An 18,819-nucleotide genomic window follows, 5' to 3' on the forward strand; every position below is an offset into this window, starting at 1 on the left:
CAGGAAGCACAGAGAGTCCCATACAGGATAAACCCAAGGAGAAACACACCGAGACACATAGTAATCAAATTGGCAAAAATTAAAGACAAAGAAAAATTATTGAAAGCAGCAAGGGAAAAACGACAAATAACATACAAGGGAACTCCCATAAGGTTAACAGCTGATTTCTCAGCAGAAACTCTACAAGCCAGAAAGGAGTGGCATGATATACTTAAAGTAATGAAAGGGAAAAACCTACAACCAAGATCACTCTACCCGGCAAGGATCTCATTCAGATTCGATGGAGAAATCAAAAGCTTTACAGACAAGCAAAAGCTAAGAGAATTCAGCACCACCAAAACCAGCTCTACAACAGATGCTAAAGGAACTTCTCTAAGTGGGAAACACAGGAGAAGAAAAGCATCTGCAAAAACAAACCCGAAACAATTAAGAAAATGGTCATAGGAACATACATATCGATAATTACCTTGAACGTGAATGGATTAAATGCTCCAAACAAAAGACACAGGCTTGCTGAATGGATACAAAAACAAGACCCACATATATGCTCTCTACAAGGGACCCACTTCAGACCTAGGGACACATACAGACTGAAACTGAAGATATTCCACACAAAACGAAATCAAAAGAAAGCTGGAGTAGCAATACTCATATAAGATAAAATAGACTTTAAAATAAAGATTGTTACAAGAGATAAGGAGGGACACTACATAATGATCAAAGAATCAATCCAAGGAGATATAACAATTATAAATGTTTATGCACCCAACATAGGAGCACCTCAATACATAAGGCAACTGCTAACAACTGTGAAAGGAGAAATCAACAGGTACACAATAATAGTAGAGGACTTTAACACCCCACTTACATTAATGGACAGATGATCCAAATAGAAAATAAATAAGGAAATACAAGCTTAAAATGACACAATAAACTAGATTGATCTAATTGATATTTATAGATCATTCCACCCCAAAGTGGCAGAATACACTTTCTTCTCAAGTGCACATGGGACATTCTCCAGGATAGATCATATCTTGGGTCACAAATAAAGCAACAGATGATTTAAGAAAATGGAAATCATATCAAGCATCTTTTCTGACCACAACGCTATGAGATTGGAAATCAATTATAGCAAAAAACTGTAAAAAACAAAAATATATGGAGGCTAAACAGTATGCTATTAAATAACCAAGAAATCACTGAAGAAATCAAAGAAGAAATTAAAAAATACATAGAAACAAATGTCAAAGAAAACAAGATGACCCAAAACCTATGGGATGCAGTAAAAGCAGTTCTAAGAGGGAAGTTCATAGCAATTCAATCTCACCTCAAGAAACAAGAAGTCTCAAATAAACAACCTAACCCTACACCTAAAACAGCTAGACAAAGAACAAAGAAAACCCAAAGTCAGTAGAAGGAAAGAAATCTTAAAATCAGAGCAGAAATAAATGGAATATAAACAAAGAAAACAATAGCAAAGATCAATAAAACTAAAAGCTGGTTCTTTGAGAAGATAAACAAAATTGATAAACCCTTAGCCAGACTTATCAAGAAAAAAAGGTAGAGAATGCAAATCAATAAAATTAGAAATGAAAAAGGAGAAATCACAACTGGAATTGCAGAAATACAAAGGATTATAAGAGACTACTACAAACAACTCTATGCCAATAAAATGGCCAACCATGAAGAAACAGACAAGTTCTCAGAAGGTACAATTTTCCAAAACAGAAGCAGGAAGAATTAGAAAATATAAACAAACCAATCACAAGTAATGAAATTGAAACTGTGAAGAAAAATCTTCCAACAAACAAAAGCCCAGGATCAGATGGCTTCACAGGTGAATTCTATCAAACGTTTAGAGAAGAGCTAACACCCATCCTTCTCAAACTCTTCCAAAAAATTGCAGAGGGTGGAACACGCCCAAATTCATTCTACGAAGCCACCATCACCCTGACAGCAAAACCAGAAATAGATATCATAATAAAAAGAAAGTTATAGGCCAATATCACTGATGAACATAGATGCAAAAATCCTGAACAAAATATGAGCAAAAAGAATCCAACAGCACATTAAAAGGATCATATACCATGATCAGTGGGATTCATCCCAGGGATGAAAGGATTCTTCAATATATGCAAATCAACCAATGTGACACACCACATTAACAAATTAAGGAATAAAAACCATATGATCATCTTAATAAATGCAGAAAAAGCTTTTGACAAAATTCAACACAAATTTATGATAAAATACTCTCCAGAAAATAGGCATAGATGAAAATTACCTCAACATAAAAAAGGCCATATAAGACAAACTCACTGCAAGCATCATACTCAAGGGTGAAAAAATAAATACATTTCCAATGAGATCAGGAACAAGACAAGGATGTTAACTCTCACCACTATTTTTTAAAATTTTTTTAATTTAATTTTATTTATTTTTTTATACAACAGGTTCTTATTAGTCATCAAGTTTATACACATCAATGTATACAAGTCAATCCCAATCGTCCAATTCATCACACCACCATCCCCACCCCCCCACGGCTTCCCCCCTTGGTGTCCATACGTTTGTTCTCTACATCTGTGTCTCAACTGCTGCTCTGCAACCCGGTTCACCTGTACCATTTTTCTAGGTTCCACATATATGCATTAATATACGATATTTCTTTTTCTCTTTCTGACTTAGTTCACTCTGCATGACAGTCTCTAGATCCATCCACGTCTCTACAAATGACCCAATATCATTCCTTTTTATGGATGAGTAATATTGCACTGTATATATGTACCACATCTTCTTTATCCATTTGTCTGTCAATGGGCATTTAGGTTGCTTCCATGACCTGGCTATTGTAAATAGTGCTGCAATGAACATTGGGGTGCATGTGTCTTTTTGAATTATGGTTTTCTCTGGGTATATGCCCAGTAGTGGGATTGTTGGATCATATGGTAATTCTATTTTTAGTTTTTTAAGGAACCTCCATATTGTTCTCCATAGTGGATGTATCAATTTACATTCCCACCAACAGTGCAAGAGGGGTCGTTTTCTCCACACCCTCTCCAGCATTTGTTGTTTGTAGATTTTCTGATGATGCCCATTCTACTTGGTGTGAGGTGATACCTCATTGTAGTTTTGATTTGCATTTCTCTAATAGTTAGTGATGTTGAGCAGTTTTTCATGTGCTTCTTGGCCATCTGTATGTCTTCTTTGGGGAAATGTCTATTTAGGTCTTCTACCCATTTTTGGATTGGATTGTTTGTTTCTTTAATATAGAGCTGCATGAGCTGTTTATATATTCTGGAGATTAATCATTTGTCAGTTGACTCATTAGCAAATATTTTCTCCCATTCTGAGAGTTGTCTTTTCATCCTGTTTATGGATTCCTTTGTTGTGCAAAAGTTTTTAAGTTTCATTAGGTCCCATTTGTTTATTTTTGTTTTCATTTCCATTACTCTAGGAGGTGGATCAAAAAAGATCTTGCTGTGGTTTATGTCAAAGAGTGTTCTTCCTATGTTTTTCTTAAGAGTTTTATACTGTCTGATCTTAAATTTAGGTCTCAAATCCATTTTGAGTTTATTTTTGTGGATGGTGTTAGGGAGTGTTCTAATTTCAATCTTTTACATGTAGCTGTCCAGTTTTCCCAGCACCACTTACTGAAGAGACTGTCTTTTCTCCATTGTATATCTTTGCCTCCTTTGTCATAGATTAGTTGACCACAGGTGTTTAAGTTTATCTCTGGGCTTTCAATCTTGTTCCATTAATCTATGTTTCTGTTTTTGTGCCAGTACCATATTGTCTTGATTACTGTAGCTTAATAGTATAGTCTGCAGTCAGGGAGTCTAATTCCTCCTGCTCCATTTTTTTCCCTCAAGACTGCTTTGGCTATTCGGGGTCTTTTGTGTCTCCATACAAATTTTAACAAGATTTGTTCTACTTCCATAAAAAATGCCATTGGTAACTTGATAGGGATTGCATTGAATCTGTAGATTGCTTTGGGAAGTAGAGTCATTTTCACAGTACTGATTCTTCCAATCCAAGAACATGGTATATCTCTCTATCTGTTGGTATCATCTGTAATTTCTTTCATCAGTGTCTTATAGTTTTCTGCATACAGGTCTTTTGTCTCCCTAGGTAGGTTTATTCCTAGGTATTTTATTCTTTTTGCTGCAATGGTAAATGGGAATGTTTCGTTAATTTCTCTTCCAGATTTTTCATCATTAGTGTATAGCAATGCAAGAGATTTCTGTGCATTAACTTTGTATCCTGCAACTTTACCAAATTTACTGCTTAGCTCTAGTAGTTTCCTGGTGGCACTTTTAGGATTCTCTATGTATAGTATCATGTCATCTGCAAACAGTGACAGTTTTACTTCTTTTCTGATTTGGATTCCTTTTATTTCTTTTTTTTCTCTGATTGCCATGGCTAAACTATGTTGAGTAATAGTGCTAAGAGTGGACATCCTTGTCTTGTTCCTAATCTTAGAGGAAATGCTTTCAGTTTTTCACCATTGAGGTTGTTGTTTGCTATGGGTTTGTTGTATATGGCCTTTATTATGTTGAGGTAGGTTCCCACTATGCCCACTTTCTGGAGAGTTTTTATCATAAATGGGAGTTGAATTTTGTCAAAAGCTTTATCTGCATCTATTGAGATGATCATATGGTTTTTATTCTTCAATTTGTTAATATGTGTATCCCATTGATTGATTTGCATATATTGAAGAATCCTTGCATCCCTGGGATAAATCTGACTTGATCATGGTGTATGATCCTTTTAATGTGTTGTTGGATTATGTTTGCTAGTATTCTGTTGAGGATATTTGCATCTATATTCATCAGTGATATTGGTCTGTAATTTTCTTTTTGTAGTATCTTTGTCTGGTTTTGGTATCAGGGTGATGGTGGCCTCATAGGATGTGTTTGGGAGTGTTCCTTCTTCTGCAATTTTTTGGAAGAGTTTGAGAAGGATGGGTGTTAGCGCTTCTCTAAATGTTTGATAGAATTCACCTGTGAAGTCATCTGGTCTTGGACTTTTGTTTGTTGGAAGATTTTTAATCACAGTTTCAATTTCATTACTTGTGATTGGTCTGTTCATATTTTCTATTTCTTCCTGGTTCAGTCTTGGAAGGTTACACCTTTCTAGGAATTTGTCCATTTCTTGCAGGTTGTCCATTTTATTGGCATAGAGTTGCTTGTAGTAGTCTCTTAGGATGCTTTGTATTTCTACGGTGTTTGTTGTAACTTTTTCTTTTTCATTTATAGTTTTATTGATTTGAGTCCTCTGCTTTTTTTTTCCTTGATGAGTCTGGCTAATGGTTTACCAATTTGGTTTATCTTCTCAAAGAACCAGCTTTTAGTTTTATTGATCTTTCCTATTGTTTCTATTTCATTTATTTCTGCTCTGATCTTGATGATTTCTTTCCTTCTGCTAACTTTGGGTTTTGTTTGTTCTTCTTTCTCTAGTTCCTTTAGGTGTAACTTTAGATTGTTTATTTGAGATTTTTCTTGTTTCTTGAGGTGGGCTTGTATAGCCATAAACTTCCCTCTTAGAACTGCTTTTGCTGCATCCTGTAGGTTTTGGATCGTCGTGTTTTCATTGTCATTTGTCTCCAGGTATTTTTTGATTTCCTCTTTGATGTCTTCAGTGATCTCTTGGTTATATACTAACGTATTGTTTAGCCTCCATGTGTTTGTGTTTTTTACGTTTTTTTTCCTGTAATGCACTTCTAATCTCATAGCGTTGTGGTCAGAATAGATGCTTGATATGACTTCAATTTTCTTAAATTTACTGAGGCTTGATTTGTTACCCAAGATGTGATCTATCCTGGAGAATGTTCCAGGCGCACTTGAGAAGAAAGTGTAATCTGCTGTTTTTGGATGGAATGTCCTATAAATATCAATTAAATCTATCTGGTCTATTGTGTCATTTAAAGCTTCTCTTTCCTTATTTATTTTCATTTTGGATGATCTGTCCATTGGTGTAAGTGAGGTGTTAAAGTCCCCCACTATTATTGTGTTACTGTCGATTTCCTCTTTTATAGCTGTTAGTAGTTGCCTTATGTATTGTGGTGCTCCTATGTTGGGTGCATATATATTTATAATGTTATATCTTCTTTCTGGATTGATCCCTTGATCGTTATGTAGTATCCTTCCTTGTCTCTTCTGACATTCTTTATTTTAAAGTGTATTTTATCTGATATGAGTATTGCTACTCCAACTTTCTTTTGATTTCCATTTTCATGGAATATCTTTTTCCATCACTTCACTTTCAGTCTGTATGTGTCCCTAGGTCTGAAGTGGGTCTCTTGTAGACAGCATATATATGTGTCTTGGTTTTGTATCCATTCAGCAAGCCTGTATCTTTTGGTTACAGCATTTAATCCATTCACGTTTAAGGTAATTATCGATATGTATGTTCCTATGAACATTTTCTTAATTGTTTTGCGTTTGTTTTTCTAGGTGCTTTTTGCTTTTGCTTGTCTGTAAAGCTTTTGATTTCTCCATCGAATCTGAATGAGATCCTTGCCAGGTAGAGTAATCTTGGTTGTAGGTTCTTCCCTTTCATCACTTTAAGTATATCATGCCACTCTCTTCTGGCTTGTAGAGTTTCTGCTGAGAAATAAGCTGTTAACCTTATGGGAGTTCCCTTGTATGTTATTTGTTGTTTTTCCCTTGCTGATTTCAATAATTTTTCTTTGTCTTTAGTTTTTACCAATTTGATTACTATGTGTCTTGGCATGTTTCTCCTTCGGTTTATCCTGTATGGGACTCACTGCACTTCCTGGACTTGTGTGGCTATTTCCTTTCGCATGTTACGGAAGTTTTCAACTATAATCTCTTCAAATATTTTCTCTGGTCCTTTCTCTCTCTTCTCCTTCTGTGATCCCTATAATGCGAATGTTGTTGTGTTTAATGTTGTCCCAGAGGTCTTAGGCTGTCTTCAATTCTTTTCATTCTTTTTTCTTTATTCCGTTCTGCAGCAGTGAATTCCACCATTCTGTCTTGCAGGTCGCTTATCTGTTCTTCTGCCTCAGTTATTCTGCTATTGATTCCTTCTAGTGCAGTTTTCATTTCAGTTATTGTATTGTTCATCTCTGTTTGTTTGTTCTTTAATTCTTCTAGGTGTTTGTTCTTTAATTCTTCTAGGTCTTTGTTAAACATTTCTTGCGTCTTCTTGATCTTTGCCTCCATTCTTTTTCCGAGGTCCTGGGTCATCTTCACTATCATTATTCTGAATTCTTTTTCTGGAAGGTTGCCTATCTCCACTTCATTTAGTTGTTTTTCTGGGGTTTTATCTTGTTCCTTCATCGGGTACATAGCCCTCTGCCTTTTCATCTTGTTTATCTTTTTGTGAATGTGGTTTTTGTTCCACAGGCTGCAGGCTTGTAGTTCTTCTTGCTTTTGTTGTCTGCCCTCTGGTGGATGAGGCTATCTAAGAGGCTTGTGTAATTTTCCTGATGGGAGGGACTGGTGGTGGGTAGAGCTGACTGTTGCTCTGGTGGGCAGAGCTCAGTAAAGCTTTAATCCACTTGACTGCTGATGGGTGGGGCTGGGTTCCCTCCCTGTTGGTTGTTTGGCCTGAAGCAACACAACACTGGAGCCTGCCTGGGCTTTTTGGTGGGGCTAGTGACAGACTCTGGGAGGGCTCATGCCAAGGAGTACTTCCCAGAACTTCTGCTGCCATTGTCCTTGTCCCCACGGTGAGCCACAGCCACCCCCTGCCTCTGCAGGAAACCCTCCAACACTTGCAGGTAGGTCTGGTTCAGTCCCCCCTGGGGTCACTGCTCCTTCCCCTGGGTCCCGATGTGCACACTACTTTGTGTGTGCCCTCCAACTGTGAAGTCTCTGTTTCCCCCAGTCCTGTCAAAGTCCTGCAATCAAAACCCACTAGCCTTCAAAGTCTGATTCCCTGGGAATTCCTCCTCCTGTTGCCAGACCCCCAGTTTTGGAAGCCTGATGTGGGGCTGAGAACCTTCACTCTAGTGGGTAGACTTCTGTGGTATAAGTGTTCTCCAGTCTGTGAGTCACCCACCCAGCAATTATGGGATTTGTTCTCACTGTGACTGCGCCTCTCCTACCATCTCATTGTGGTTTCTCCTTTGTCTTTGGATGTGGGGTATCTTTTTTGATGAGTTCCAGTGTCTTCCTGTAGATGATTCTCCAGGAGCTAGTTGTGATTCTGGTGTTCTCACAAGAGGGAGTGAGAGCACGTCCTTCTACTCCACCATTAACCTCCATGTCTTTGCATGGGACACTCCCGCTGTCCCCAAAGCCTTGTCTCCTCTTTTGCAATTAACTGATTCCTATTAATGCTTTAAGAGTCTGGCTTCATTTCCTTAACTCTCACCACTATTATTCAACATAGTTTTGGAAGTTATAGCCACACAAATCAGAGAAGAAAAAGAAATAAAATAATACAAATTGTAAAAGAGGAAGTAAAACTGTCAGTGTTTGCCGAAGACGTGACACTATACATAAAAATCCTAAAGATGTCACCAGAAAACTACTAGAACTAATCAATAAATTTGGCAAAGTTGCAGGATACAAAATTGATGCACAGAAATCTCTGGCATTCCTACACACCAACAACGAAAAATCAGAAAGAGAAATTAAGGAAACACTCCCATTTACCATTGCAAAAAAAAAAAGAATAAAATACGTAGGAATAAACTTGCCTAAGGAGGTGAAAGCCTTGTACTCACAAAACTATAGAACACTGATGAAAGAAATCAAAGGTGACATAAACAGATGGAGAAATATACCATGTTCTTGGATTGGGAGAATCAATACTGTGAAAATGACTACATTACCCAAAGCAATCTACAGATTCAATGCAATCCCTGTCAAACTACCAATGGCAGTCTTCACAGAATTAGAACAAAAAGTCTTGAAATTCCTGTGGAAACAAAAAAGACCCCGAATAGCCAAAGCAATCTTGAGAAAGAAAACCAGAGTTGCAGGAATCACGTTCCCCAACTTCAAACTATACCACAGAGCTACAGTAATCAAGACAGTATGGTATTGGCACAAAAACAGAAATATAGATCAGTGGAACAGGATAGAAAGCCCAGAGATAAATCCATACAAATATGGGGACCTAATTTATGACAAAAGAGGCAAGAACATACAATGGAGAAAAGACAGCTTCTTCAATAAGTGGTGCTGGGAAAACTGGACAGCTACATGTAAAAGAATGAAATTAGAACACTAACACCATACACAAAAAAAAAACTCAAAATGGATTAAAGACTCAGATGTAAGACCAGACACTGTAAAGCTTTTAGAGGAAAACAGGAAAAACACACTTTGACATAAACCACAGCAAGATCTTTCTTGACCAACCTCCTAGAGTAACAGAAATAAAGACAAAAATAAACAAATGGGGCTTAATTAAACTTAAAAGCTTTTGCACAGCAAAGGGAATCATAAACAAGACAAAAAGACAACCCTCAGAATGGGAGAAGATATTTGCAAATGAAACAACAAAGGATTAATCTCCAAAATATACAAACAGCTCATGGATCTCAATATCAAAAAAACAAACAATCCAGTTAAAAAATGGGTAGAAGACCTAAATAGACATTTCACCAAGGAAGACATACAGATGGCCAACAGGCATATGAAAAGATGCTCAGCATCACTAATTATTAGAGAATTGTAAATCAAAACTACAGTGAGGTATCACCTCACGCTGGTAAGAATGACCATTATCAAAAAAGCTAGAAACAATAAATGCTGGAAAGGGTGGGATGAAAGGGAACCCTCCTACACTGTTGGTGGGAATGTAAATTGATACAACCACTATGGAAAACAGTATGGCGATTCCTTAAAAAACTAAAAATAGAACTACCATACGATCCAGCAATCCCACTACTGGGCCTATACCCTGAGAAAACAATAATCCAAAAAGAGATATGTACCACAATGTTCATTGCAACACTATTTACAATAGCCAGGATATGGAACCAACCTAAATGTCCATCGACAGTTGAATATGGCACATATATACAATGGAATATTACTCAGCCATAAAAAGAAATGAAATTGAATTATTCGTAGTGATGTGGAGGGACCTAGAGTCTGTCATACAGGGTGAAGTAAGTCAGAAAGACAAAATCAAATACCGTATGCTAATGCATATACACAGAATCTAAAAAAAAAAAAAAAAGTGGTGCTGATGAACCTAGTTGCAGGGCAGGAATAAAGAGGTATACCTAGAGAATGGACTTGATGACATGGGTTGGGAGGGCAAAGCTGTGGTGAAGTGAGATTAGTATCGACATATATACACTACTGAATGTAAAATAGTTGGCTGGTGTGAAGCAGCATCATAGCACATGGAGATCAACTCGATGCTTTGCGAAGACCTAAAGGGGTGGGATAGGGAGGATGGGATGGAGGCTCAAGAGGGAGAGGATACGGGGACATGTGTATGCGTATAGCTGATTCGCTTTGTTGTGCAAAAGAAACTAACAATGTATTGTGAAGCAATTATACTCCAATAAAGATCTAGTAAAAAAAAATAAAGTAATACAATATACAGTCACTTATGCCTGGTTTGTTTTAGCTGAGCATAATAAGGTTCAGCCACATCATAGCATGTATCTGTAGTTAATTCCTTTTTATTGCTCAATACCACCCCATTCTATGTATACCATATTTTGTCTATCTAGTCACAAAGTGTATGTCACTTAGGTTGTTTCCAAGTTTTGTTATTATGAATAATGCTGCAAAGACCATCCATATGTAAGTCTCTGTGTGGAAACATATACCATTTCTCTTGAGCTTACAACCCCTGGTGTGGCTGAATTGCTAGGTCATGTTAAAAAATTATGCTTACTATTCTAAGAAACTGCAAAAATGTTTTCTAAAGTGCATCATTTTACATTACCACCAGCAATGCATGAGCATTCTCTTTTCTTCACATACTCTTCAACATATGTAGTTATCTGTCTTTTCATTCTTTTTTACATATTGCTGGAAAGAATTTGATAGCAGTTTTGTCCAGAATTTTAATTATATTTTCATAAGAGATACTGTAATTTTCTCTTTTTGTAATATACTTTAATATTTTCACTTCCATGATTTTCTCACTTTGTAAAATTAACACAAAAGTGTTCTTTTTCCCCTCTATTTTCTAAAAAAGATTCTGTGAGAGAAGTACTTGTGATGCCACTTGGGGGCAGGAGTTTTCTATAAGTAGAGTTTTTCTCTCTTTTTTTTTTTTCCATAGCTATAGGACTATTCAGATTTTATATTATTCCTGAGGAATATTTGGTCGTCTTTATCTTTAAAGGAATTTTTCCTTTTTATTTAAGATGCCCAGTTTATTGTCATGCAACTGTTTGTGAGAGTCTCTGATACTTATTTTATTGTGTGATATGTAGGCTATCTTCTCTTTCATTCTTGATACTGATAATTTATATTTCCCCACTCTTTTCTTTGAGCACTCTAGCTAGGATTTTATTTTTGCATACTTTTTTTTCAAATAATAAAATTTGTTTCATTGATTTTTCCTGTTTCTCTTCTCTTTTCTATTCATTTGATTTCCTCTTTTACCTTTAGTATGTATTATCTTCTAAATAATTTGGCTTTAATTTGCTGTTTGTTTTCTAGCTTAAGGGGAAAACAGATAACTTATTCAAGAATTTTCTTCATTTTAATGTCATTATTTAAAGTTATAAATTTGCCTCTAACTCACTTTTAACACTATCCAACAACTTGTGACACTGTTTTTGTATTACCATTTGCTAAAAATAATACATTACTATATTATAATTTTTATTACCCATGGATATGAGCTGTTTAATTTGCATATATTTGGGGTTTTCATTCAGATATTTTTATTTATTTCTAATTTACAGAAATATTTATAGTATTTCAATAATTTAAAGTTTATTCAGGCTTTTTTGTGGTGGAGCATATGGTCTAAATTGGTAAATATGCCTCATGCACTTGAAAACACTATATATTTTTCAGTTGTTGAAGTATAATATTGCACAGATATCAATTAAAATGGTTGTTTTTGTGGCTTTCTAAATAATACCATTTTTGTTTAATTTTTCAGTCAATTTTTGAGAGAGGACTTTAAAATCTCCATCTGAGATTTTGTCTTTACCTTTATTTGTCACAGTTTTTTTCCTTCCTCTATTTTTGTGCTATTATTATTATTATTATTTGCAGTATGTGGGCCTCTCACTGTTGTGCCCTCTCCCGTTGTGGAGCACAGGCTCCGGACGCACAGGCTCAGCGGCCATGGCTCATGGGCCCAGCCGCTCCGCGGCATGTGGGATCTTCCCGGACCGGGGCACGAACCCGTGTCCCCTGCATTGGCAGGCAGACTCCCAACCACTGCATCACCAGGGAAGCCCTGTGCTATTATTAAATTAATACACATCTGGATATATTAGCACTTTTCTATGTTATTAAGGTGATAAAGTAACTTTTTTTTGAAGTGCATGCAGTGAAGTAGTTTAAGTAGAGTGCACAGTGCTTGTCATGTAAAAGGTGCTGAATAAATCATTTTTTATTGAAGTATAGTTGCTGTACAATATTATACAAGTTACAGGTATACGACAGTGATTTACAATTTTTAAAGGTTATACTCCATTCATAGTTATCGTAAAATATTGACTCTATTCCCAACAACGCACAACATATTCTTGTAGCTCATCCCGCACCTAACAGTTTGTATCTCCTACTCCTTTCCCTTAACTTTTTTATCATTAAGAAAAATACATTTTTATCTCCATTAGCATTTCTTGTCTTGAGATCTGTTTTAACTAGTATCATCATAGCTTCATAACAATTTCTGCATCCATTTATTTGTGCTACTGTTGGCAGAAATTTTACTTCAACTTAGGTTATAAAATTCTACAATATATATACAATGGAATATTACTCAGCCATTTAAAAGAATGAAATAACACCATTTGCAGCAACATGGGTGGACCTAGAGATTGTCATACTGAGTGAAGTAAGTCAGATAGAGAAAGAAAAATATATTGCTTATAAGCAGAATCTAAAAATAAATGATACAAAGAACTTACAAAACAGAAACAGACTCACAGACTTCGAGAACAAACTTATGGTTACCAGTGGGGAAGGGATAGTTAGGAAGTTTGGGATTGACATGTACATACTGCTATATTTAAAATGGATAACCAACAAGGACCTACTGTATAGCACAGGGAATTCTGCTCAATATTATGTAACAACCTAAATGGGAAAAGAATTTGAAAAAGGATAGATACATGTATATATATAATTGAATCACTTTGCTGTACCCCTGAAACTATCACAACATTGTTAATCAACTATACTCCAATGTAAAATAAAAAGTTAAAAAAAATTCTACAACACATTGCTATTGTTTTTTGTTTCTTTAAAGAGTCAACCATCTATTAAACTTAAAACTGGATAAAAGTATTTTACACTTTCCCATTTAGTTATAATTTATATTGTTCTACATTCCTCTGTATAGATCTATGTTTCTATGTGATACAATTTGCCTTTGGTCTATAGTACTTTGTCTTCCTTCCTTCCTTCCTTCCTTCCTTCCTTCTTTCCTTCCTCCCTTCCTCTCTCTCTCTCTCTCTCTAGATTTTTCTTGTTTCTTTCTTTCTTTCTGCAGGTTTGCTAGTAAAAATGTTTTATAATCGTTTGTTTATCTCCAAGTCTTTGTTTCACTTTCATTTATCAAGCATGTTTTCTCCTGATAAAGCTATACAGTCTGCCATTTTTTTTAAAGCTTTAAAGACGTCATCCTATTCTCTGTTAACCTTGTGTACTGTTTCTATTTAGAAATCAGTGGATTTTTTTGGTTTTTCTTTATATGTAAATTGATTTTGGGGTGTTTTTGCTTTGTGTTCTGATTGCCTTTTAAATTTCCTATTTACACTGGTTTTCACTGACTTAGGTATGATCTACCTAAGGTTATTTTTCTTTTTGTCTTGCTTTGGGTTTGTTGTTTTGTTGATATATGAGTTAATATTATTTCATAAAATTTGAAAAATGTGTGCATTAGTTCTTCTAACATTTATTTCTGCTTTGATTTTTATCTTCTTTTTTTTTTTCTTTTTTCCCCTATTCCTCTGCGCTTCAGCTTAGACAGCTTCTCTTGACCTATCTTCAAATTTTAACTAATCTTTTCTTTTGCAGTATTCAATCTGTCTTTAAATTCCTCTATTATGTTATATATGTTTCAGTTCTAGACTTTTTATCTATCTCCTTATATTCTTTATAGTTATCAGTAGAAAATTTTCATTGGTTCCATTACATCCATTAATTACATTAAATCTTTAGACATGTTTATAATAGCATTTTCTAAACCCTTAACTTAAAACTCCAACATAAAGTTGTTTCTGAGTCTATATTTATTATTTATTTATTTATTTAATTCCTAGTTGGTAAAATTTTATTGCTTCTTCACAACTCTTGGAACTATTTTAATTGTATTCCAGATGTTATGAATGCTGTCTTGTAAAGAATCTGAGTTTTCTTTTCTTCTCTTAAAAGTAAATTATGGTGTAAATATAATATAAATATAAGTAGCTAAGAGGAAAAATATACTAACAAATGACTAAAGCAAAAAAACTTTGAATGGTTAAAAATGTCATATATACAACATTTATTAATACGTAGATACTAGCAATTAAATTATTATAGAAAGAAAAATTTAAAAAGAAAAATTGTTTTAAATGTTGAATCTGAAAGAGTATAGATTTTTAACCAACTATCTCAGCAATGTATATGAGTAGATATTTCTCATCTTTTTAAGTGTTTTGTTGTTCTAACTTGATTTCAAGCTCTTTGAGGACTATAATATTTGCTTAGCTGTGCTTAAAAACCCAAGAATATATTCCTTAATAGTAAGTTAGTAAGACTTGGTACAGATCACTAAACTATAATTATTAGAGAAATATGATAGCTATGTAAGTGAATTCTTGGAGTGAAATAAACAATGATGGGATTTATTTGAGCTAGAAAAGCTCACTACACATGAAAGTTATAATTCAGCTATCCAAGAATAAGAGTCTCAGACCCTCACTAAGTTACTTAGGTTCCTTGTGTCTTGTAAAATGTCTCTTTCCTCAATATTTCATAATCATTTGATGATAACTATGTATATATTGTTGACTAGGGATATTAAGAATGTTTATGAGATATTATTTAAAGGCAAAGCATAATGAGATAACTAGATAACTAATGGAGATATTATGAAGTTATATTTTTGACTGTATTTTGAATAAGCACTTTGAACTAAGAATCAGGACAGCTGTAGTTGGCAGTAAACTGTAGGATCCAAAAGAGGGTATCTATCCTAGGGGTGTATGTGTACATTTGTGTGTGTATCCTAATTGTATTATGTCATTTATAAAGTAAAATTCAATTGTAATGATCAAAGAATATTCAATTTAAGGATTAATATTTAATTTATTTGAAAAATATGTGAAAAAATGATAAAAATTATAGTTGATAGTATCTTTTATATAGATTCAGTAAAAATAAATTCAATTATGAATATTTTAAAGTCTGGATATATCTACCTACATTTTCTAGTTATTGTTTAATGGCCAGGAATTGTACTTATCATGTTCTATCTAGCATTTCAATTTTGGTTATCTAGCTTTCATTAGTAAAGTAAGTCCGACTTTTATTGCTCTGAAATTTCTTGTTGGAAAAAGTTACATGTGGGTATTGATTTTTCTTCATGCAAGTTCTAATTGCTTATTTCCTGCACCAGTTGATATAAACTGTTCATTAATGATTTTTTGTTCCTTCTTTGCATCACTGATTAGTGATTTGTGTCTCAGATAAGTTCAAAATAACATGGCTTAAAATAAAGACCTGATTACTCAGCCATAAAAAGGAACAAAATTGGGTCATTTGTTGAGATGTGGATGGATCTAGAGACTGTCATACAGAGTGAAGTAAGTCAGAAAGAGAAAAACAAATATCGTATATTAACGCATATATGTGGAACCTAGAAAAACGGTACAGATGAACCGGTTTGCAGGGCAGAAATTGAGACACAGATGTAGAGAAGAAACGTATGGACACCAAGTGGGGAAAGCGGCAGGGGGTTGGAGGTGGGATGAATTGGGCGATTGGGATTGACATGTATACACTGATGTGTATAAAATTGATGACTAATAAGAACCTGCTGTATAAAGAAATAAAATAAAATTCAAGAATTAAAAAAATAAATAAAAATAAATAAAAAATAAAGACTTGAAAGTAATGCTCAGTTTTACTAAGTCTGTGTTTTTTGAAAACAAGATTTAGATGTAAATAAATGGGGAAAAAAAACTGGTAAATTATTACTACCTCTTTACATGAAAAAAAAAAAAACCTCTCTCTCTCTTTCTCCAACCCCCCTTTCTCCTTCTTCTCCTTTCTTCTACTTTAGGCCTGACAAATATCACCATGCCCTCCTATTGGGGAAGCTAGTAAAGTACTCTTGTTCAGGCTTCAGAGGCGGCACTAGGCCTCTCTCTGATCGGACAATGACGTTGAAGCTGGCTGCGTGTCTAACTGCTGAGCTACACCCAGGCCAGCAGGGGTGGCGAAAGTTTGCACTGTAAACCACTAGATAAGACAGAGAGTAAGTCATGGGACTTCTCGCACCTTGAGGGTCTGGCCAGCCCCCGGGGATCAAGAACATTCCAAGACTTACGGGTTAAGACCTAGGCATTTATGACAGCAACCAGAGCTGCAAATTTGCACATAGGCTGATTGTTATCAGCCTGCGGCCTGGTGCTAAAAGCTGGGCTCCTTCGAGTGGCAAACGTTAAGTCTCACCTGTGGGATGGACGTACCATCCGGGACCTTCCCAACTGGGACTCCAGATTGATGTTCAAGGGACTTCCCAGCACTGCCTGGATCTGGATGTAGGTGCTTCCTCAATTCGGTGATGTATAAACCTCTGTCTTTACTATTCTTTCTTAGTTAGTTATACTATTCTTCTCTTTATTAGTATACTGTAATATTTGTTAATTCAATAAACTCTCTCTAAATTCTTGTTTAACTGAGTGTAGAGTGGTTACTTTGCCAGCGAATGCTATGAACCTTGAAACTGAAAGTAAGGCTTTCGGCAAAACACCTCCACAAGGTGGAAGGCTACTGTACCCATACAGTGGAAATATTCTTACAACACATCCTTGCTTCTCTTCCTCTGTGAATCAGAAAAGCTCTATGATCTGAGTTTACTAGATACATAGAGAAATTCTAGATATGTAGAATTACTTTCTACATTCATTTCAAAACCTAACTTTCAAAATTATTATCTCACACCAACAAATAATAATTTGACTTTCAAAACACAACAGTAAGCTAGTAAGTCTAGTCACTAGTATACCCTTTCTTGAAGCACCAACTATTTGACACAGTGAAGGAAAGTCCCAGAACTAAATGACTTAGAGTGGATAAACACAAAAATCTGAGGAAACATTTTCAAAATAATTATAACTATCATACATAAAGAAACATATAATCAAATGAATATATCACCATAAATACCATATAAGTGTACATTTCAGTGTGGTGCTTATGTATTCAAGCTATCTTCCTTTGATAATTATTGAACTGATAGGTATGGGCTAGAGTCTGCTGAAGCTCCTTTTAAATTCATTTCAGTTTAGGTATTTTTCTTTTGATTATTAAGTCCTTTAGTTGTGTTTCCTAAATGTTGGCAGGTTTTTGTCTCATATTTCTAAAATAGTCCTAAAATCTACAATCAACACATATCTGGATAACATAACTTAACAAAATTGGCCAAAGAGAGAAAACACTTTCTGTGTGGTCCTAAAACCATTATTACTAACAATTTTTAAAGAATCGTATCCATATATATTTTACAGTCAATGAACATTAGTTAAATTATTATTGTGCTGAATAAAAATATTACATACTGCATGATTCCTTTGATATAGTATTACATTCTCAAAGTGACAAAACCATACTGACGGACATTGATCAGTGGTTGCCAGTGGTTAGTTTGGAGAGAAGGTGTGACTGTAAAGGGAAAGCACAAGCGAGCTTTGTAGTGATGGGAACTGTTCTGTGTCCTGATTATGGTGTTAGTTACACAAATCTATACATGTGTTAAGTTCTATGGAACTGTACACCATAAATATATATCTATGATGTAGAATAATTTAAATAATTAGTATAGTAAAATTTCTTTGTTATATTTACTTTCATTTAGGTCATTCATTTTTATGTCAATAAACAGAAACATAAAAATAATCTAAACATCAGTGAAAGAAGAAAAATATAAAACAGGTGGAATCATAACAGAAAGATTATTGAGGCAAATATAATTATTGAAAATTTATGATGTGTCAGACAATTTGCTAGATGTTCAATATTAAAGTGCTTGTGTGTGTGTGTGTGTGTGTGTGTGTGTTGGTGTACAGAGAGATAATTAAACCTAATTAATCTGTAGCTTTGGCATTTTTCAATTTAAATATAACAAGCTTGAGATGAAGAGCAGTTTTAAGTTTAGCAAATTCTGATTTGCTTAAAATATCCATGCAAGGTTTGACTATTGGCATACATCATACTTGATTTGAGCCTGCTTTTATTTCTAGATACTGCAACTATTCCCTCTATACGTAACAAATCTGTAGCTATTGCTAGCTTATTTTGAAACCTCAAAGGAACAATCACATCTTATCTGTGGCAACAGTAACTTGGAAACATACCATTTAACAGGTAAACCACAGACGAGCAACATTTGTTAAAAATTCAGAATCTCAGGCCTCAGCTCAGACATGTTAAATCAGAATCTATATTTACACAGATAGCCAGTGGTTTG

The 18,819-nt window shown here is 34.9% G+C and overlaps 1 long non-coding RNA gene across 1 annotated transcript in view; it reads right to left on the minus strand.

Moving 5' to 3' along the window:
* LOC141278988 (uncharacterized) overlaps window positions 1-18,819 on the minus strand; it is a 262,105-nt gene that overhangs the window by 39,703 nt on the left and 203,583 nt on the right. The gene's annotated exons all lie outside the window — the stretch shown is intronic.

The sequence above is a fragment of the Tursiops truncatus genome, chromosome 1 (genome assembly GCF_011762595.2).
Source record: "Tursiops truncatus isolate mTurTru1 chromosome 1, mTurTru1.mat.Y, whole genome shotgun sequence".
In the NCBI taxonomy this organism is placed as follows: Eukaryota; Metazoa; Chordata; class Mammalia; order Artiodactyla; family Delphinidae; genus Tursiops; species Tursiops truncatus.